Source organism: Mirounga leonina, unplaced genomic scaffold, assembly GCF_011800145.1.
Source record: "Mirounga leonina isolate KUSES-001 unplaced genomic scaffold, KU_Mleo_1.0 Mir_126, whole genome shotgun sequence".
Classification (NCBI taxonomy): domain Eukaryota; kingdom Metazoa; phylum Chordata; class Mammalia; order Carnivora; family Phocidae; genus Mirounga; species Mirounga leonina.
Genome location: NW_023270314.1, coordinates 2,881,751 through 2,904,769, shown reverse-complemented (window position 1 = coordinate 2,904,769; position 23,019 = coordinate 2,881,751).

The window sequence follows — 23,019 nt, the reverse complement described above, 5'->3', positions numbered from 1 at the left end:
GATGATTTGTTCCATTTCTTTGAAAAAAGTGGATGGTATTTTGATGGGGATTGCACTGAATGTGTAGATTGCTCTAGATAGCATTGACATTTTCACAATATTTGTTCTCCCAATCCAGGAGCATGGAACGTTTTCCCATTTCTTTGTGTTTTCCTCAATTTCTTCCATGAGTATTTTATAGTTTTCTGAGTACAGATTCTGCCTCTTTGGTTAGATTTATTCCTAGGTATCTTATGGTTTTGGGTGCAATTGTAAATGGGATTGACTCCTTAATTTCTCTTTCTTCTGTCTTGTTGTTGGTGTATAGGAATGCCACTGATTTCTGTGCATTGATTTTATATCCTGCCACTTTACTGAATTCTTGTATGAGTTCTAGCAGTTTTGGCGTGGAGTCTTTTGGGTTTTCCACATAAAGTATCATATCATCTGCAAAGAGTGAGAGTTTGACTTCTTCTTTGCCGATTTGGATGCCTTTTACTTCTTTTTGTTGTCTGATTGCTGTGGTTAGGACTTCTAATACTATGTTGAATAGCAGTGGTGATAGTGGACATCCCTGCCGCATTCCTGACCTTAGGGGGAAAGCTCTCAGTTTTTCCCCATTGAGAATGATATTCGCTGTGGGTTTTTCATAGATGGCTTTTATGATATTGAGGTATGTACCCTGTATCCTTACACTCTGAAGAGTTTTGATCAAGAAAGGATGCTGTACTTTGTCAAATGCTTTTTCTGCATCTATTGAGAGGATCATATGGTTCTTGTTCTTTCTTTGATTAATGTACTGTATCACATTGGTTGATTTGCGTATGTTGAACCAAGCTTGCAGCCCAGGGATAAATCCCACTTGGTCGTGGTGAATAATCCTTTTAATGTACTGTTGGATCCTATTGGCTAGTATTTTGGTGAGAATTTTTGCATCCATGTTCATTAAGGATATTGGTCTGTAATTTTCCTTTTTGATGGGGTCTTTGTCTGGTTTGGTGATCAAGGTAATGGTGGCCTCATAAAATGAGTTTGGAAGTTCTCCTTCCATTTCTATTTTTTGGAACAGTTTCGGAAGAATAGGTATTAATTCTTCTTTAAATGTTTGCTAGAATTCCCCTGGGAAGCCATCTGGCCCTGGGCTTTTGTTTGTTGGGAGATTTTCGATTACTGCTTCAATTTCCTTAGTGGTTATAGGTCTGCTCAGGTTTCCTATTTCTTCCTGGTTCAGTTTTGGTAGTTTATACTTCTCTAGGAATGCCTACATTTCTTCCAGATTGTCTAATTTGCTGGCATATAGTTGTTCATAATATGTTCTTATAATTGTTTGTATTTCTTTGGTATTGGTTGTGATCTCTCCTCTTTCATTCATGATTTTAGTTATTTGGGTCCTTTCTCTTTTCTTTTTGATATATCTGGCCAGGGGTTTATCAATCTTATTAATTCTTTCAAAGAACCAGCTCCTAGTTTTGTTGATCTGTTCTACTGTTCTTTTGGTTTCTATTTCATTGATTTCTGCTCTGATCTTTATTATTTCTCTTCTCCTGCTGGGTTTAGGCTTTATTTGCTGTTCTTTCTCCAGCTCCTTTAGGTGTAGGGTTAGGTTGTGTATTTGAGACCTTTCTTGTTTCTTGAGAAAGGCTTGTATTGCTATATACTTTCCTCTTAGGACCGCCTTTGCTGCATCTCAAAGATTTTGAACTGTTGTGTTTTCATTTTCATTGGTTTCCATGAATTTTTTTAATTCTTTTTTAATTTCCTGGTTGACCCATTCATTCTTTAGTAGGATGATCTTTAGCCTCCATGTACTTGAATTCTTTCTGACTTTCCTCTTGTGATTGAGTTCTAGTTTCAAAGCACTGTGGTCTGAAAATTTGCAGGAAATGATCCCAATCTTTTGGTACCAGTTGAGACCTGATTTGTGACCTAGGATGTGATCTATTCTGGAGAATGTTCCATGGGCACTAGAGAAGAATGTGTATTCTGTTGCTTTGGGATGGAATGTTCTGAATATATCTGTGAAGTCCATTTGGTCCAGTGTGTCATTTAAAGTCTTTATTTCCTTGTTGATCTTTTGCTTAGATGATCTGTCCATTTCAATGAGGGGGGTGTTAAAGTCCCCCACTATTACTGTATTGTTGTTGATGTGTTTCTTTGCTTTTGTTATTAATTGGCTTATATAATTGGCTGCTCCCATGTGAGGGGCATAGATATTTACAATTGTTAGATCTTCTTGTTGGATAGACCCTTTAAGTATGATAAAGTGTCCTTCCTCATCTCTTATTATAGTCTTTGGTTTAAAATCTAATTTGTCTGATATAAGGATTGCCACCCCAGCTTTCTTTTGGTGTCCATTAGCATGGTAAATGGTTTTCCACCCCCTCACTTTCAATCTGGGGGTGTCTTTGGGTCTAAAATGAATCTCTTGCAGACAGCATATCAATGGGTCTTGTTTTTTTATCTAATCTGATACCCTGTGTCTTTTGATTGGGGCATTTAGCCCATTTACATTCAGGGTAACTATTGAAAGATATGAATTTAGTGCCATTGTATTGCCTGTAAGGTGACTGTTACTGTATATTGTCTGTGTTCCTTTCTGGTCTATGTTACTTTTAGGGTCTCTCTTTGCTTAGAGGACCCCTTTCAATATTTCTTGTAGGGCTGGTTTCGTGTTTGCAAATTCCTTTAGTTTTTGTTTGTCCTGGAAGCTTTTTATCTCTCCTTTTATTTTCAATGACAGCCTAGCTGGATATAGTATTTTTGGCTGCATATTTTTCTCATTTAGTGCTCTGAATATATCCTGCCAGTCCTTTCTGGCCTGCCAGGTCTCTGTGGATAGGTCTGTTGCCAATCTAATGTTTCTACCATTGTAGGTTACAGACCTCTTGTCCCAAGCTGCTTTCAGGATTTTCTCTTTGTCTCTGAGAATTGTAAGTTTTACTATTAGATGTCGGGGTGTTGACCTATTTTTATTGATTTTGAGGGGGGTTCTCTGTGCCTCCTGGATTTTGATGCCTGTTTCCTTTCCAAATAGGGAAGTTCTCTGCTATAATTTGCTCCAATACACCTTCTGCTCCTCTCTTTCTTTCTTCTTCTTCTGGGATCCCAATTATTCTTTTTTTAAAGATTTTATTTATTTATTTGAGAGAGAGAATGAGAGACAGAGAGCATGAGAGGGAGGAGAGTCAGAGGGAGAATCAGACTCCCTGTCAAGCAGGGAGCCCGATGCGGGACTCGATCCTGGGACTCCAGGATCATGACCTGAGCTGAAGGCAGTCACTTAACCAACTGAGCCACCCAGGTGCCCTGGGATCCCAATTATTCTAATACTGTTTCATCTTATGGTATCACTTATCTCTTGAAATCTGCCCTCGTGATCCAGTAGTTATTTGTCTCTCTTTTTTTCAGCTTCTTTATTTTCCATCATTTGATCTTCTATATCACTAATTCTCCTATCTGCCTCATTTATCCTAGCAGTTAGAGCCTCCATTTTTTATTGCACCCCATTAATAGCCTTTTTGATTTTGACTTGGTTAGATTTTAGTTCTTTTAGTTCTCCAGAGAGGGTTTCTCTAGTATCTTCCATGCCTTTTTCAAGCCCAGCGAGTATCTTTATAATCATCATTCTGAACTCTAGTTCCAACATCTTACTAATGTCCATACTGATTAGGTCCCTGACAGTTGGTACTGCCTCCTGTTCTTTTTTTTGAGGTGATTTTTTTCCATCTTGTCATTTTGTCCAGAGGAGAATAGATAAATGAGAGAACAAAATGCTAACAGGGTAACAATGACCCCAGAACAATATACACTAAACAAATCAGAACAGACCTGAAACCAGGGGAAAAGAAAGGGAAAGAAAGAAAAAAAAAAAAGAAAAGAAAAAGATTAAAAAAAAACAACCCAGAATATGATCAAATATGATCAGGCTGGTGCATAGATCAGTGCCACACACTAGATTTTGGGCTTATTTTGGTCTGATAGAAGAAAGTGCCTCCCAAATTTTTAAAGAAAGAAAAACTTATATATGTACAAAAATAAGGTTATATATGATGAAGGGATGGAATATGACTGTAAAGATGAAAATTATAAAAGATTTTATATAAGGAATTGATAAGAAGTTGGTTGAAAAAAGAAAGAGGAAGAATTAAAAAAAAAAAAAGGAGAGAATGTGATCAGGCAGGAGACTAGAACAAAACCATACACTAGAGATTTAGGTTAAATTTTGGTCTATTAGAAGAAACTGTATCCCAAAATTTTAAAGAGAGAATAACATATATATTTATATATACACCAAAAATAAGGTTAACTACTATGAAGGGATAGAATATGACTCTAAAAATGAAAAATAAAAAAGATTATTTAAAAAAGGGATTTATAAGATGTTGGTTGAAAAGGGAAAAAGAAAAAGAAAAAAAGAGAAAAAGAAAAAGAAAATTAAAAAAATTAACTTTGAAAGACTAAAGAATCATGGGGAAGAAAAGCCATGAATTCTACTTGCGGTATTCCCCTAGTGCTGGAGTTCTGCCGTTCTCATTGATCAGTAAACTTGGTCTTGGCTGGCTGTTCTTGCTGATCTTTGCCTGTTGCCCTGGTTCCCAAATGTCTTTGCCGGAGGCGGAACTGCCCTGCCCTTGCCCAACCGGGCTAAGTAATCTCCCGGGTTTGCTCTCGAGAGCTTTTGTTCCCTGCGAGCTTTCCGTACAGCTTTGGAGGCGGAGAGTGAAAATGGCGGCCTCCCAATCTCTGCCCCGGAGGAGCCGAGAACTCGGGGCCCCACTCCTCAGTGAGCCCCCAGAGAAAAGCCGTCAGTCACTCCCGTCTCCCCGGTCTCCGGCCACACTCCGTGCTCACCCGGCCTGCGACCGCGCGCCTCTATCTCTGGCACCCGACCCGGGTGGAGTCTCCAAACCCAGCAGATCCCTGCGGTGCACTCCCGCGCGGCTCCTCCCCGGGGAGGAAGGTGAGTCTCCCCGGATCTGCCGCTTGTTGGGTCCCTGCCGGAGGAGCAGGGGCCCGACTGTGCCGCGGATCACGGTTTATGGCAACCCCGAGCTGAGAGCCCGCGCCTGGGCTCCGCCTCTGCAGCTGGCTTCCCTGCTCCGTTACCTGGGAGCTCTGCCACACTCAGGCACCCCCAATCTTTCTGTGACCCGAGGGTCCTGAGACCACACTGTCGCAGCGAGGATTCCACCCCCTGCTTAGTCACTGGGGCAACGTCCCTCAGCAGAGCCGACTTCTAAAAATTCTGATTTTGTGTTCCCTGGCTCTATCCCTTGCCAGTAGTGGCCCCCTCCCCCGCCATCTATCCTCCTGAATATTGCCTGGGATTTACTTCTCCGCACGTCCTACCTTCCAGAAAGTGGTCGTTTTTCTGTTCAGAGAGTTGCTGCTATTCTTTTCTTTGATCTCCTGTTGAGTTCGTAGGTGTTCAGAATGGTTTGATCCTTATCTAGCTGAAATTCTGGGACCAGATGAAATTTAGGTCTCCTACTCCTCCGCCATCTTGCTCCTCCTCCCTCTAATTACTTTTGCTGACGTGTTTCAAAGCAAATCCTGGAACTGTGTCACTTCAATCCCTAAATATATCAATATGTATCTCAAAAAGGGGAAAGCATTTTCTCACATTACCCCATGCCATTATCACATCTTATATAATTATAAATAATTTTTATTATGATCTAATATTCAGTTCACAGTCAAGTTTCCCCAATTATCCAAAAATGTCTTTTTTTGCAGTTGATTTGAATTAGGATCCAAGCAGGCTACTCTCACTGTATTTGGTTATTAGATCTTTTAGGTTATTTCTAGTGTAGAATCGTCCTCTCTCCTTTGGTTTTTCATGCTATTGACTTGTTAAAGAAACTGGATCAGGTGTCCTGAAGAATTCTGCATTTGGCACATTTCTTCCTATGATGTCCTTAACTTGTTTCTCCATCTGTGGTATTTCCTATGGAATGGAATTTAAATGTGGAAACTTAGAATTAGTTTTAAATTATTTGGCCAGAAATACCATAGATAATTCTGTGTATTTCTGACACATGTAGTATTTCCTATTACATCACATCAGATGATATATCAGGCAATGTCATCTCACTTTGATATTATTAAGATTGCTCTATAGTGTAAGTGGTGATAGCCTGATCCCTTCATTTCATAGTTTCCCATCAACCATTAATCTAATGTTATTACCTCCATCGATGACATTATCCTGCATCAGTTAGTTCATTAGGATTTATAAATGGCAAGTTTCTAATTCCATCATTTTATCTGCATTTATTAACTGGTATTTTTGATGAATAGAATGACCTGTTCTCATCCACCAAAGATACTTGATTACTCTGAAATATAATTCACCCAAGAAAGGCAGGATAGAATGCATAATTACACCCCTTTTATTATGAATTTATGGAGTAATGATTCGGTGCTCTTACACATTTCCACAGTATCTAATGAGTTCTGTTTTACTGTCCGTCTGTTCCTCCCACCCTTTTTAAAAGCATCATTGTGAACTCATTATCCACTCATACATTCATGACTTTTTACCAAATTGCTGGATTTGGTCTATAGGCCATTGTCTGTTGTTCCCTGTTCTAGATGGAGGCTACTCCATAAATCTGATTCCCAGGGGAGAATAGCACAGAGCAAAGCCCCCAACTGATCCACAAAGGATATCCGGCATGTGAAAAAATAATAAGACATGTTATTTCAAGCCATTAAGATTCTCTTACAAGTTAAAGCATAACCTAGTCCAATTTGAGACACCAGTTTTGTTTTTAAATGGTAAGGCAGCAGTGAATAACTAGAAGACAAGAGTTAATGGAAAGAGAAAGGAAAAGGAAAGCTGAGAAAGGACCAGGAGTTTGGACTGAAAGTTAAAGAGCTCATTAAAATTTTGACAGATTATTCATTCTTTTCATCTGAACTCCATATCTTTAAATCCCAATCATCTGCCTATTTGCAGGTTTAACCACATATCTTCTACTCTTTCTGGGATGCTAGAATGTTGATTGTTTCAATTTTTTTTTTTTTAAAGAAAGTCATAGAAGGATTTTAAGTAAATCTGAAAACTGCGTCAGAAAGTCAAGCAGGCCAAAATAAGGAGCTCTGTTAAGAGACATTCCATCAACAAAAATATCTCTTCTCTTCTCTGCCATGGCAACTCCAAAATAGTAAAGAATATGTAATATGCAGTATCCTTATTTGAACCAGGATGCTGAGAATTGTGCAGCCAGCAAGTGTCTATTTCCGTGGCAAGCAGGGGCAGATTCTGAAGACACCGCACTGATTCTGTTGCATTGCTGGAACTTTCCCGGTTGTTAGTGGCAGGGTTCCAAGGATGCTCAACGGATCCACTTTCCAATGGCTTAAAGCCGTATATTCACCTTGTGCGTCTTTGTAGTCGTCGGAGCCCTGATTCTAACACGGTTGGTGCGTGTTAAAAACCCTTTTTCTCTGGACGTGCCAGAGCAGGAAAGAGAAGAGATGTTTGTGGTGATAAAGGTTGCACTTGTTAGAGCCTCTTGCCCTAGAAGTGTTGGTGAGCAAACAGTCCTTATTTGATCATTTTTGGGGTGAGGGAAATGAAAATAAGTTGTGCACACAGGCTCTAATTCCCTCAGGGCAGCTGAGTGGGGGAGAGAGGCTCTTTGGAAAACCTACAGTTTATTCTTACAAAACAATGTAGCCTCTAAGAAGTTGAAAACATTTGGAAAAAGTACAGAAATGAAAAGCATTATTGTGTGAAGTTCAAAATCTCAAGAAAAAAAAAGGTGTTCTATAAATGTCTCAGACTTTACTTTTGCCTTGGAAATCCTCTGGCCTACAATAATATGATTTGTTTAAAATATGGCACTTAAATATTTAAATGTAGCAGGCCCTATGTGTTTAATTTCTTTGTTTAACTGATGCATAGTTTCCCAACTATGTAGTGACTGGTGTAAAGTGTTCTATATTTATGTGCTTCAGCTTTCCGGAATATTTGGGTACTGGCCTTAAATATGTACAGTATCTTTCCTTTGCAGCAGTGTTGACAATGCCCAAATATATTAATGTTATACCTCCATAGTCTACTTTTCTGAAGCATGGTTAACAATGAGAAAAGTAAATTAAATTATCAAGTAGTTTATACAAACTGCAGGGACCACAGAGAATTACAAGGTTAAATTTCCACTTCACTATGTAGAATGTCAGATGCCTGGTGAAAATTTTTTATTTATATTTTAAACAATTATGACTTTGGTATATGGATTCTTTATGCAATATCAATATGCATTCTGATGGAATTACGGTCATTAAATAGCATGAAACATGGAGCGAGGCCTTAAGAATTTAAATAATAATCATTTTTTAATAGCTGCTTTTCTATCAGAAGCAATGGGGAAAAAAGTTTTTGGAGGAAAAAGAAGTGAAATGTTACTCTCCAGTGAATGCTTTTATACAAAATGAATCTGTCTTCTAACAAAGGTTTGACTATACTGATACCCTGTGGCACTGAGATTGTTTTTAAGTGTAGAAAAGAGAATGTGAGGAGCGCCTGGGTGGCTCAGTCGGTTAAGCCGCTGCCTTCGGCTCAGGTCATGATCCCGGGGTCCTGGGATGGAGCCCCGCATCGGGCTCCCCACTCAGCAGGAAGCCTGCTTCTCCCTCTCCCTCTGCTTGCCTCTCTGCCTACTTGTTCTCTCTCTCTCTGTCAAATAAATGAATAAAATCTTTAAAAAAAAAAAAAAAAGAAAAGAGAATGTGGATGCCACGGTCTTGTCACGACCTCTCTGGATACATGGAACCTCTCCCTGGGGCTGACCTTCACTGGAGTGAGGTCAATGACAAGAATTCGGCCTTGAAGAAATCATAAATTGACGAGCAAGCAGAGAATATGAAAGAGCACATTTTCTATCAGTCAACCTTTATTAGCCCCGAGGAAGAGAGCATATGTTTAGAAAAAACAGTCCACTCCTTGCAATTGGGGCCCAAGGCAAAAATGAATGAAAGAATAGTAAAACAGGCTAAGAGGCAAGAGAGAGCTAAGGAGAGTTTATATTATAAAGCACATACTGAATTTCGTAATGTACAATGTTCAAAGCAAGCATGATTTTAAATGATACAGATGTTTCGAGATATATAGCATTTTGTGGTTCTAAAACTCTTAGGGAGCTGTGTAGCTAGTTCAAATAGTGTGATATAATGTTTCTGTGTATTCTATAGGAGACCATTAATCCAAAAGATTCTGTACGGCTTCCTAAAACACTTTATCAACCATTGGAAGATCCAATTGTCCAACAACCATTGTTCCTCCCCAAATCATATGTTGAAGTCCTAAACCCCAGTGTTTCAGATTGTGACTGTATTTGGAGATGGGACCTTTAAAGAGGTGGTTAAGTTAAAATGAAGTCCTTAGAGTGGGCCCAAATCCAATCTGACTGGCATTATTCCTTTCTCAACTCCTGGCTGGGTCAACTTGTCTTCTTGTACAACTACCCCCTTGGCCCCTAGGCTTGGTGTGCGGATTAGAAGCCTGGATTTGGTGTGCGTGTTTGACCTTAATTCCAATTTTAGACAACCTGCTGGCTTTTGGTAATCCAGTCTACCCTCGCAGCTTTGAACAAGACCACCCAAACCGCCCCCTGCCACAGGTCTGCCATGGGCATGCCCCATACTCTGATTTCACCTTATATGTAGTAGATTGAGATCAACTTTTCCAGAATGCTGCCTTAATTGACCTTCCTCTGGTCTGGTGTACCACATAACCATCCACAAAAGTCTATCTTTTTTTTTTTTTAAATTTTTTATTGTTATGTTAATCACCATACATTACATCATTAGTTTTTGATGTAGTGTTCCATGATTCATTGTTTGCATATAACACACAGTGCTCCATGCAGAACATGCCCTCTTCAATACCCATCACCAGGCTAACCCATCCTCCCACCCCTGTCCCCTCTAGAACCCTCAGTTTGTTTTTCAGAGTCCATCGTCTTTCATGGTTCATCTCCCCTCTAATTTCCCCCCTTCATTCTTCCCCTCCTGCTATCTTCTTCTTCCTTTTTTTTTTTTTGTTTAACATATATTGTATTATTTGTTTCAGAGGTACAGATCTGTGATTCAACAGTCTTGCACAGTTCACAGTGCTCACCATAGTACATATCCTCCTCAATGTCTATCACCAGCCACCCCATCCCTCCCACCCCCCACCACTCCAGCAACCCTGAGTTTGTTTCTTGAGATTAAGAATTCCTCATATCGGGCGCCTGGGTGGCTCAGATGGTTAAGCGTCTGCCTTCGGCTCAGGTCATGATCCTGGAGTCCCGGGATCGAGTCCCGCATTGGGCTCCCTGCTCAGCGGGGAGTCTGCTTTTCCTTCTGACCCTCCTCCCTCTCCTGCTCTCTTTCTCTCATTCTCTCTCTCTCAAATAAATAAATAAAAATCTTTAAAAAAAAATTAAAAAAAGAATTCCTCATATCAGTAAGGTCATATGATACATGTCTTTCTCTGATGGACTTACTTCACTCAGCATAACACCCTCCAGTTCGATCCATGTCATTGCAAATGGCAAGATCTCATTCCTTTTGATGGCTGCATAATATTCCATTGTATATATATCTATCACATACAAAAATCTATCTTAAAAAATAAAAATCATCATCTTGTTGAAAGTTTGATATTTTTAATCACAGCAAACTTTCTTAACCCCTGAATATCTTCCTTCCTATGCATTTAAAATGCAAACAATGGCTATAACTTCATGATGCAGAAATATGCAAATATTTGATGTTCTGCAGTTGAATAAAAGTTCACTTTTCTCTATTTTTTTCTTTAGAATCCATTCTTAGTCTTAGGACTAGTAAAGAATAGATGGACGGGGCGCCTGAGTGGCTTAGTTGGTTAAGCGTCTGCCCTCGGCTCAGGTCATGATCCCAGGGTCCTGGGATCGAGTCCCGCAACAGGCTCCTGGCTCAGTGCTGAGTCTGTTTCTCCGTCTGTCCCTCTGCCCTGCTCTCTCTCTCAAATAAATAAGTAAAATCTTAAAAAAAAAGAATAGGTGGACATTCTTGGATACCAGATTTTCAGGAAGACTCAAAGAAGTATTGCTTGGTTTCTTTCGGAATTGTGGTAAAGCAGTGGATGCTTGTTAGATCCAGGAGTTGGGTGGGAGGAATAGTGCCCCAAAGTACTCACAGTTCATAAAGGCATGAACTGAAAAGATGAGCTAGCAGGGCAGCAGCAACAGGTCACAAACACATGTGGGTAAGAAATAGAACTTGTAACGTTTTTCTCTGATTGAAATTAATATCCATTTTGAGCGCTGGTTACACAGAGCAGCTGAAACATCATCTAAGTCAATTCAGGGTTTCACCATCATTTCCTCAAGCTTGTGGCCAATTTCTATCATGGTTTATGGAGTATCAGTCCAGCAGTGTGGAGGCTTTACATCTTGCCTTGGTTGTTCTGACCAATTCATCCAGGAATGTGCTAAGATGGACATTATCTATCTGGTCCTGTTCATCAATCCTTGCAGGTTGCAGCTAAACTGTCCCTTGCTCAACCCTAAGAGACTCTTAACTATAGAAAACAAACTGAGGGTTGATGGAGGGAGACGGGTGGGGGATGGGTTAAATGGGTGATGGGTGTGAAGGAGGGCGCTTGTTGTGATGAGCACTGGGTGTTGTAGGCAAATGATGAATCACTAAACTCTACTCCTGAAACCAATATTACACTGTATGTTAACTGACTAGAATTTAAATAAAAATTTGAAACAAATGAAAAAATAAACTATCTCTTGCTCATCATGGTCTAGTGGGAAAGAGAAACTTTTGGTGGCTAGTTGTCCCCTCTGTGGCCGTGGGATCTCTACAAGTTCTCTTAGCCTCTCTCTGCCCCTACATTCCCTGTGACCAATATTACTCCACTGGTCCTGTGCCTTACTGAGCCCTGGATCTCAGAGTCTCCGTGTAACTTCTGAGAAAGGGAACTCCAAGAGTCTCTCATTATCTATCTCCCTCACTCTTCTGCCCCAAATCCTGGATTTGGTCTGTGGGTAATGTCAGGGCATGAGACTCTGGTAGAGACCCAAAATCCACATTCTTGTCTTCCGTTCTCTGAGTCATTATCTTTCTCAGACCTGATTTCCAAAGTGAGCCATAAACACTGCCTCTAGTTGATAGTATGATCTCACAAGGATACTATTTATAGCACATATTTATGCCCTAAGCTCTTTATTTAGCTACTTTTGAAGTTATAAAGCCCAGGTCCTAGAAACTAAAAAGTTACAAAATTTGACACTTTTATTGTTTATTATTCTAAACTGCCTAAACTGCTGTCTAAATGGAAGAGTGGGTCATATGTGAACAGAAAGTACGGAAAACAGAAATCAAGCCAACCAAAACACACAAAATTAGTGACTTATAACAAAACTAAGAGAGTCCATAGAACTGAAACTTAACTACTAACTCAAGTCCGATAGCCAAAAGTTGGTTGCCAAAGCTCAGAAGATAGTCCAAAAACTAGATAGGTTATCTATCTATCTACCTACCTACCTACCTACCTATGTCTTCTCCCCACACCACCCCTCCTCCACCCCTCCCCAATGAACCTAGAAAGGTCTAAACAGGCATGAATTAAAAATGAAGTATAGTCATCAGTGACAATGAGAAAGGACCAGAAACAGGGCTAGAATAATTTTAAAGATTCTTTAAAGGCAAGGAATTCTTGCCTCTGGTTTGTATTCAGGTCCTGTGGTCATGAATGAGGGGCAAGTTTTGAGTAGTAAAGGTAAAGAATGGCAACCACATCAATCTACAAATGTCAAATGGAGCCAACTTAGATCCAGATATGACCTATAGCAACACCAAGAATGAGTTCATTCTTTTTTTCCCAAAGATTTTATTTATATGTCAGAGAGAGAGAGAGATACAGAGAAAGAGAGAGAGCACAAGCAGGGGGGGAGCGGCAGGCAGAGGGAGAAGCAAGCTCCCTGCTGAGCAAGGAGCCCAATGTGGGATTCGATCCCAGGACTGTAGGATTCATGACCTGAGCCGAAGGCAGACACTTAACTGACTGGGCCACCCAGGTGTCCCTGAGTTCATTCTTTTAAACTTAAAACTTTATAATGACAAAACAATGGATTAAGAATGACTAGAATCACACTGAAGAATAGATTTACAGTTTACATAGACTAAGAGTGGTGTGGCTCAGTGGTTATGAACATGGACCCTAATGTCCTCTATAGCTTGAGCTAGAAACTTACTTTTTCATCTTGAGGAAATTGTACAGAACTCATTCATTGCTTGTTTTTTATTGCTGTGTTACAACATTGTTTCTTTGGCTCCAAGAGCATTGAAGACTTCTTGGTTTTGTCATTTCTTGTCCAAGTTTTGTGAGCACTCTAATGGGAGATGGAGGTTCTTTAAGTCTATATATTGCATTTAAAAACAAAATATAATTGACCTTTGAACAATGCAGGGGTTTGGGGCACTGTCCTCCCATCAGTCGAAAGTCTACATACAACTTTTGACTCCCTCCAAACTTAACTACTAATAGCCTGCTGTTGACCAGAAGCCTTACTGATTACATAAACAATCAATTAACATGTATTTTGTATGTTATATGTATTATATACTGTATTCTTACAATAAAGTAAGCTAGAGAAAAGAAAATGTTATTGAGAAAAACAAAATAGAGAAAATACATTTACATTACTGTATTTATTGAAAAAAATCCACTTCTAAGTGGACCTGTACAGATCAAACCTCTGTTGTCCAAGGGTCACTTGCTATGGAAATATATGGACTTGGTGTAGTAGAGAGTTTATTTGGGAGCCAGATAAACTGGGATTACAACACTGACTCTAGCATGTTATCCATGTGTCCTTGGGTAGCATTATTTTATATAGTTCTCAGACTCCTATTTCCTCATCTATGAAAGAGCCCAGTAACTCTCACCTTGAACTGTTGCTGTAAGAAGAGTTGATGACTAATTCCCTATATTGCCAATATCCTATGAGTGTCTCAAAAATGTTGAGTTCAAACATTTATATGGAATATAATAGTAGTAACAATAATGAATCATTTATATTTGTGTAACACATTTAGATTCTACTAGCAGTACTTATGCACCAAGAAAAAAATAACATTAAAGGCAAAAAAAAAAAAAGTGACAGTATTTGACAGATTTAAGTTTCTGGTTTTGTTTTATCCATCTAGTTTTTGGCTATAACATGCAGTACACATCCTGTTTAAGGTGTCCATAATCTACTGATTTCAGGGTGAATAAGTAATTGAAATTCTGTATACTTATATATTTTCAACCTTCGTCTTTTCCAATACCTTCCCTCAGGTACACTGAAGTGTCCTTTGTCTTTAAAAACCCTCCCTTAACCCTGAGACCGTCCATTATACTATCACACCGAATAGTTTTTTTTTCCTGTGTTTAATCCTCCATCCAAATGTTAAATCTTTGATTTTGTGTTTTAGTTCTTAGATTACCTCTCAGATGTCAGGAAGCCCTAGGAACAGAAAGTAACTTAAATGTTCCAAGCAGGACAAAGAAAAAAAAGAAAGAGACTGTAAAGTACCTGCTGTTATGCCTCAAATTTTGCACTAAGAAATGGAAGTTTGGGCTGTATTGTACAATTGATCCTATCATTTCTGTTCCAATGCTGTGAAAGTCTATCAACATTTATTGATTATCTGCCATGCAATTTCTGGGCCTAATTCAGAGATTAAGAGAAGATACCCATTGGGTCAGGGAAAACTAAGGAAGATAAGGGGGGAAAAAAAAGAAGAAAAGAGAGTAAGGGAGATCATAATCAGGGATATTTTTTGGTTATGAGACACAGAGGCCCAGTTAAGCTCGCTTAAAGCAAGGTGAGTTTATTCCAAGAATTCTGGGCTATCTTAAAGGATCCCGGGTCAGAAAATATATCTGTTCCTTCATGAAGAAATGGGAAGTTGTCAGTAATTAAGAAAGATTTGTTGTCTTATATTCTTGGTCTTGTTTTTGCTTTCTCTTGTCATGTGGCCTCATGTTTCTGCCTGTTTCTGAATGTCTGTTATTTCACTTTCTTCTCTCTGAAATCGAGTTCCTTCTGCTTCTTCATCAGTACAAGTACCTCTAAATGGCCACCCCTGGTCCTGACATGACAGTACCTTTTTAATTTTAGCTGACTCCCAGTTTCTGGGACTTCTTAGTTCAAGTTTTCAAGTGAGGGGGTCTGGTGGGACCCAGCACAGGGGTCAGATGTCCACCGGTGATCCAATCAGCTGCTGGCCAAGGAGGGGTGAGGTTGTGTCATATAAACTGCTGGGACTGTACAGAGATGCAGGGCTCAGAGCAGAGGGCATGAGCTGGACAAGCATCCTAAAATGTGTTGATGACAAGCAGTAAGCCGAATGCCTAGGACGGTTTTAATTCACAGTATGGTTGCTGAGGAACAGTTTGGAAAAACAGCTTATGGTAGAGGTTCCAAATTGTATGTGTGTGTGTGTGTGTGTGTGCGTGTGTGTGTGTGTGTGAGAAAGAGAGAGAGAGGGAGAGAGACAGAGAGAGAGAATACAGAATTCTCATTATAGAAATAGCCAGACCTAAACAGGAAGGAAACTAATCTTCCAGATACCAAAAATGGATCTGAGAACAGTAGGTTGTCCTAGGGCTGGAGGATGGAAATTGTTTAGACTACCCAGAAAACTGAACCTGGAGGACAAGAGCAAAAGCCGTCGGATGTCAGGGGTGCGTGTGTAACAAGGGCTGTTAAGAGTTCCATGCAGCTTGAACTTGTACCTGTCCCTCTAGCTCTAAGAGACCTGGATCATTCAAGCCCTCCAGACTTCTATGTGAAATAAAAATGAAATAAAAAATGCAAACAAAAGAAAGTGAATAGAAATAGAGAAATGGCAGAGCTGGGGGGAGGGAGAAGGAGAAAGAGAGAGGGAGGGAAAGGCGGGGAAAGGAAGGGAGGGAGAGAGATTGTTTGCTACTTTAAACTTAGACCAAGCTAAGTACTGGGAAACTACTTTAGGAACATTAATCTTTTAAAAACGCACACCCAGAAATTCCCATCCAATAGGATAAGTTAGCTGGGTCCTTGGCCTGCGTGTGCATGTTGTCCAGAAATGGAAGGGGGATAAAGTGGTGCTCTCAGAGATGAGCCAGAAGGGAAAGGTTTGGGTCCAGCGATGTCATTTTTTTGCTGGCAAAATTGCTTTTTTCTTTCTTTCTTTTTTTTAAACTCTTGGTTGGCTGGTAACAAAGACCACACTCAAGCTCTAACAATACATAAGTTGGGTGTCAGGATCTAAAATGCTGGTTTCCAAGCAGAATTTAAAAACATAGTCATAAAATGTTAGTACTGATGATTCCTGGGGAGTAGGATTGAACTTGAGGAGGAGTAAAAAGAGGGATGGTACTTTTCGTTTCATACTACTTTTTAATGTCTGATTTTTAAAAATAATTAAGTATATTAGCTTTATAAGAAAACAAAAAAATGTCATCTCTGTTAAAAACTCATCAAAACGCATAGTGACATTAATAATGACAACTAATATTTGCAGTTTGGCTGGAGTATTAGGTTTTTGTATAGGTGGGTTCGTTTTTAAATGTCTGAAGTTTATCCTGCTTCAATAGCAACATTTCAACTATTGAAATACTGCTCCTTCGTCTTAAAAAGAAACTATTTGATGATTCAGTAATTTAATGATTAGAGTATGTAGAAATTTATAGGAACGGTTACAAAGTTCAGTATCTTGAATTTTACGTGAATTTCTAGTCTAAAATAGAAATACAGCCTAATGCATAATTGGAACTTAAGATGTTCTTTTAAGACTACAGTATGTGGTTCCAGAATTCTGGAATAAGGATTTGGAAAACAATGAAAAAAAATTTGTTAAGTAATAATGACTTCACCAAAGCTGATTGTTCTTAAGTATTTTAATATTAAATTGAGAAAGAGGTGATACTGTTTTATTATTATTATAATCATGGCACTGTTATTTAAAATGACTAGAAATGGAATCAAACCCAATATGTTGCCTAGCAACTACAAGAAACAAACACTTTGTTTCTTAAGCTAACTGACATTAAAACATTACCAAAGATTCCTAAAAATACCTGCCTCAGAGTTCAGTTCTCAGTTTATCTTTTTGGATCTCAAACATGCTTTTTTCCTGTTGGAACATGTGACATTAAAATTCCTAAGATGCACTTTAGTAATTATTTCAGTAATTCATCAATTTTTTTTTCTATTTCAATCTTCAAATATCTTAAGTTGCTTTCATACTAATACTACAACATGATAAATTAAATGCCTATAAACATAAATAACTTAGCAAAACTTTTGGCTTAGAACGTAATTATAAGGTAGATGGTGTGTAGCTGAAAATTTTTGGTGCTACAGTTGGATGCTGAAGCAAGAAGTGGTTCACAGGTGTCTTTTACAAGTGAAGTCCCACTATCTGGGTCCTCATCCTGCAGATACATGATTTGTGTGGGAGGAGGAGGGAGTCTTTATAGCTCCATCACTCAGAGCAGGATTAGAAGAAGTATGTCTAGCAGATGAAGGCCTTGCCTAAATAGGAAATCTAGAAATCACCTAAACAAATGTGACTCCCAGGAGGGGAGCTGGTTTATACTCCCGCTATGAGAAATATCAACCAGTCGCTGGTTTTTGAAAATACACTTAAAATATTGACTACTCTAACAAGAACAAATTCTCTTTTGTCTCTTTTGCTTAGGGATAAATGGAGACAAGTCAGGCAGAGAAGATGTAATGTAGATAGAAGAGTAAGTGCTGTTTATTTAAAGTCAGAGAAATAAAAATAATGATGCTAGTGAATATTTATGAAGCATTTATTATGTGTTAAGTACTAGGTAAATGCTCTACATTTAATCCTCAAAGCTACATTAGAAGGAGGTAGCTAGAGTTACTCATGTTAAATGTGAAGAATTAAGGGATAGAAAGTATCTTGCCCAAGGTTGCACATGGAAAGTGGCAGAACCAGTTTCAAGCCTGAGTCAATCTTGGTTCCAAAGGTCTGGTTTTTGACCATGAAAGTACATTTAAATCCTCATTTATTGTTTGGTAATAGCTAATTGGCCTATATTATTAGGTTTGTGTTCTGTTTTGAAATTTTATGAAGATTGCCAGATAATCAAGAGATTAACAAATGACTGGGAACTAGAACATTTGTATTTTGCTGAATTTAACTGAGTGAAAGCTATCATCAATAAATCTTATAATAAAACAGTGTCATCTTACACATACATGTACGTGACATGCCAACTCATTTTATTTTTCTACTGTGTTTTATATAATTTTATATAATTTCATTCCCCTAGAGCTTAGCTCTGAGCCTTAAATATAAGTGTTCAAAGAAAAATTGTTCAATGAGTGAATCCCATTTATATTTAGATCTTAAATGTGATTACTCTCCATAGTTAGGTCTGTGTGTTGGCTTTGTCAGGGTCTAGCTGTGGTAGCCACACAGAAACATTATGAATCACAGTAATATAAATCTGTCTGTACTACTTTGTAGCTGCCTTGAGTGCTATATATATGTTAGCTTATCTAATCCTCCCAATCATCTGATGAGATGGGGACTAGTGTCCCTATTTTATGGATAAGGAAACTGAGGCAGCAAGAGATTAAGGAATTTGTCAAGGTCATAAAGCTTAAAAGTAGTGGAGTCAGGATTTGAACTCAGGCTATCTGGCTCTGGCATTGAAAGGGCTAAGAGAAGGAAAATTGAGTAGTAATATCGGGTTGCCTGTGGAACATCAAGTTGTCTTTGCCTTCTTTTCCTTTTCATCCAGTTTCATATTCTGCTCCACACCTCACCCCTATTCCTTTCCCTCACTCCCAAGAATTACACTTAGGGCAACTGAATCATTTCTCACACAGACAGGGCCACTTTTTCAAGGAAAAGGCAGTGCTAATTGGATGGACTACCAGGACAAAAAGTGTGAATACAGGCTGCCCTGGAAACTGGGACTTTGATCTCACAAATAAAAATTAACGGGAAAAAAAAAAAGAAACTGGGATTTTGAATCATCATAAATATGTTGTGCCTGTGTTTTGCTTATTTCTTTGTTGTTTGGAGTTATATGAAGTTAGCAGAGTAAAATAGATATACCAACTTTGATTTTGCCAGTCCCTATAGCAGTATATTCAGCTGTCCAATAGTTTGCTATTTAAAAAAAAGCTACAGGGATGCCTGGGTGGCTCAGTCGGTTAAGCATCTGCCTTCTGCTCAGGTCATGATCCCAGGGTCCTGGGATCGAGTCCTGCATTGGGCTCCCTGCTCAGTGGGGAGCCTGCTTCTCCCTCTGTCTGCCGCTTATCCTGCTTGTGCTCTCTCTTTCTCTGTCAGATGAATAAATAAAAAATCTTTTAGAAAAAGCTACAGTGTATAATCTTATGCCTTCATATTTCACATAGATGCACAAGTATACCTGCAGGACCATCTTTGCTAGGCTAAAGAACACGCATACTTGTAGCTTTGACAGACATTATACTTCAAAGAGGTTTTACCAGTACTCACTCAACATGCATGAGAGTGTGTGTTCCCAATATGCTTGCCAGCACAGTATGCAATAAATCGTTTGGATCTTGCTTATCTGATAGGTAAAAAATGATATTTCAATGTGAAGTTTATTTGCATTTCTCTCGTTTTTTATTTCCTTTTCTATGAACTGTCTATTTGTATTCTTTCCTACTTTTTTTTTCTTTTCGGTAGATGGTTTTGCTATTTGATTTGTGTGGACCCTTCATATAGCCCTTTGTAATACTTGTTGAAATATATTTTCCAAGTCTATCATTTATCTTTTCATTTTGTTTATAATAGTTTTTGCTATGCAGAAATTTTTACTTTCTTAGAGTTGTATTTATTCGTTCAATTATACTTTTAGGTTTTCAGTCATACTTAGAAAGTCTCCCACACTCTAAGGTTGTACTTTTAAAAATGCGCCATAATTTCTTCTAATTCATCTAAAATTTATTTTGTGTTACTGGTACTACAGATAGAATAAACTTGTTTTCCAGATGACTACCCAGCTTTCCAACATCAGTTATTAATCCATTTTTCCCCACCATTTGTAATGCCACTTTCATTACATACAAATTCTGATATGTATTTGACCCTAATTCTGGGCTTTTCATAGCGTTCCATTGTCTAGTCATGGGCAGGTACAGATTGTTTTAATTATTACAGCTTTATAATATGTTTTAAATATTTAATCAGGCTATTTCCTCCACTCTATGCCTTTTTTTTTCAGAATTGTCCTGTTCTTTCATGTTTATTTTATATATTAACTTTAGAATTAGCTTGTCCAGTTGTAAAAATCCTACATCCATTTTAATGAGATTGTGTTAATTTTTAAATTGTAGTAGAGAAAATTGGTATCTTATTACACTGTGTGCTCCTATCTGAGAACATGATATGCCTTTCCAACTGTCCAAGTCCTCTTTAGGCCTCTTCTTCAGTGTTTAAAAAATTCCCTTCATGTGGATCTTGCAAATTTTATTTATATTTATCCCTTTGAACTTTTTCTTTTACTGTTGCTATTAGAAATGCGATTTTCTTTCATTGTATTTCCTAACATGTTATTGTGTCGTTATGTGAAAGTTTTGATTTAAAGAATGGCTTACAGGGTCGCCTGGGTGGCTCAGTCAGTTAAGCGTCGGACTCTTGATTTTGGCTCAGAGTCGTGATATCGAGCCCACATGGGGGCTTCTCACTCAGTGGGGAGTGTGCTTTAGGTTCTCTCTCTCCCTCTGCCCCTCCCCACCAAAAACAATTAAATCAATCTTAAAAAAAAAGAATGGCTTACAAACACATGCATACATCCCAAATTCAAAACCATATATAAAGCAAATTCTCTCTTTCCAAAAAACATAAAGTTATTTTTAAAGGTATTAGAATATGGGGCACCTGGGTGGCTCAAGTCAGCTGAGTGTCTGACTTTTGGTTTTGGCTCAGGTCCTGATCTCATGGGTTGTGGGATTGAGTCCTGCATTGGGCTCAGGGCTCAGGGCTCAGCCTGGAGCCTACTTGAAAATTCTCTCTATCTCTTCCCTGCTCTCTCTCTCAAATAAATAAATAGCTCTTTAAAAAAAATAAAGTTATTATAATATATATGTTTATATACAACATACAGACAACATGTTAGTCTATGGGCTTGAATATTCAGATAAATATAAGGATTCAATATCAAAATCATCACATATATATTATTATTTGTACATTTCTTTAAGCCACCACTGGGCTTTCCTTTCATTACAGGTAGGCTGTGAATCGTCTCCAATTTATTAGGAAGAATACTTTTTCAGCCAGCTGGTAAGGGCAAGGGAATGCCAATTTAAATTTACTTCCTTTTTTTTTTTTTTTCTATCTCCTCTCCCTCCTCAAGGTATGTCAGTGACATCAGCTGATACATTCTAACTTCTTTCAGAAAAGAAAAGAAAGGAAAAAAAAAAAAAACCCAACAACCAAAACATGCATTGTTCAAACTCCTTGGGTTCCTTTAGTGTCAGAGAAAAAATTAGGGAATTCTTTCTCTCTGTGGTATAATCTTGCTGGATTCAGATTATGTTTACTCAGTTTATTCTATAATTAAGAAAGGAGAAACATTTTCCCTTTTGGTAACCAATGTGTTTTATCCCACATAATTCTGAGTTATCATAGTGAAATAGAAAGAGTTTCGTGTTTGACCACATGGCCCCCTTCTTACCCACAGTTATCCCTCTTACTACCACTGTTTTGCCATTCTCTTCGGTCCCTGCTGGCTCACATGCCTCAGTTAAGATTTTTGTCTTTTTCCTTTCTTGGTGACTGTACAAAGATGGCCACCAGAAGGAGAGGTGTTGACACATAAGTGATGTGCTAAGGCCGTTAGCTAGCAGTTGCCTGTTGCTCACATCTTTTTTTTCCCCTCCTTTTTTTTTTTTTTTTTCCTGACTGAAGCTGGCTTTGTTTGATTTCTGCCCTGAATGAGGTTTTTAGAATATGCGAGGAAAATATCTTTGGTGAGAGAAAACAATTTTTTTTTTTTAAAAAGTTTTTCCCTCACCATCCAAAATCTTTGTGATGATTTTGTTTCTGAAGATAATTTTAGAAAATCATCTCTGTACCATGAGAACACAGATTTGTCCTTGTTCTTGACAGCCCAAAGTGTTCAAGATGAGGACTTCTCTAAACAAGTAGCTTAACATGAAATGATTATGAATGTTTGGAAATTCCATGCTAGATATGTGGAGAGGAAAATGTCACTGTGTTAGGAGGTGAACATTTTTGCATGGACTGAATGTACACGAATTCTTTCAAAGGAAACATATCTGTGCAATAGGTGGGGATGCAAGTAGGATGTGATTTTTCTGGCCACATAGTGCCATAAGGCAGGCTTGAAAATCAGACAGATTGGATGGGAGCTCTAGCTGCATAACATACAAGGATCCTGAGTTTGGGTACATCTCTTAATCTCTTTATTTATTTATTTATTTTTAATTTTAATTTAATTTAATTTTATTTGTGAGAGAGAGAATGAGAGACAGAGAGCATGAGAGGGAGGAGGGTCAGAGGGAGAAGCAGACTCCCTGCCGAGCAGGGAGCCCGATGCGGGACTCGATCCCGGGACTCCAGGATCAGGACCTGAGCTGAAGACAGTCGCTTATCCAACTGAGCCCCCCCGGTGCCCCTCTTAATCTCTTTAGGCCTCAGCTTCTTTGATCCTCTTAACTGTGTGTGTGTGTCAGTGTGTGTGTGTGCGCGTGTGTGTAAATGCTAACTTTGTCAAATCAGCTAAGATACATAAAAACACCAAACCAAGTGCTTAAAAAGTAGTAGATACTATTTTAAGTTTAAAAACTGGGTGTGTTAAGAGTGTGTTAAGAGTGTATTATAAACATTGAAAAAACTGGAACGTGTTAAGTACCATCACAGAGTCAAATCAGTGGGCATTTAATTTGGTTACATTGAGCTGTTGGTGACAGTGAGCTGTTAGTTAAAGCTATGAAGACAAAATAATGTGTGGACCATCTCTTTGGGAGCAAAACTTTG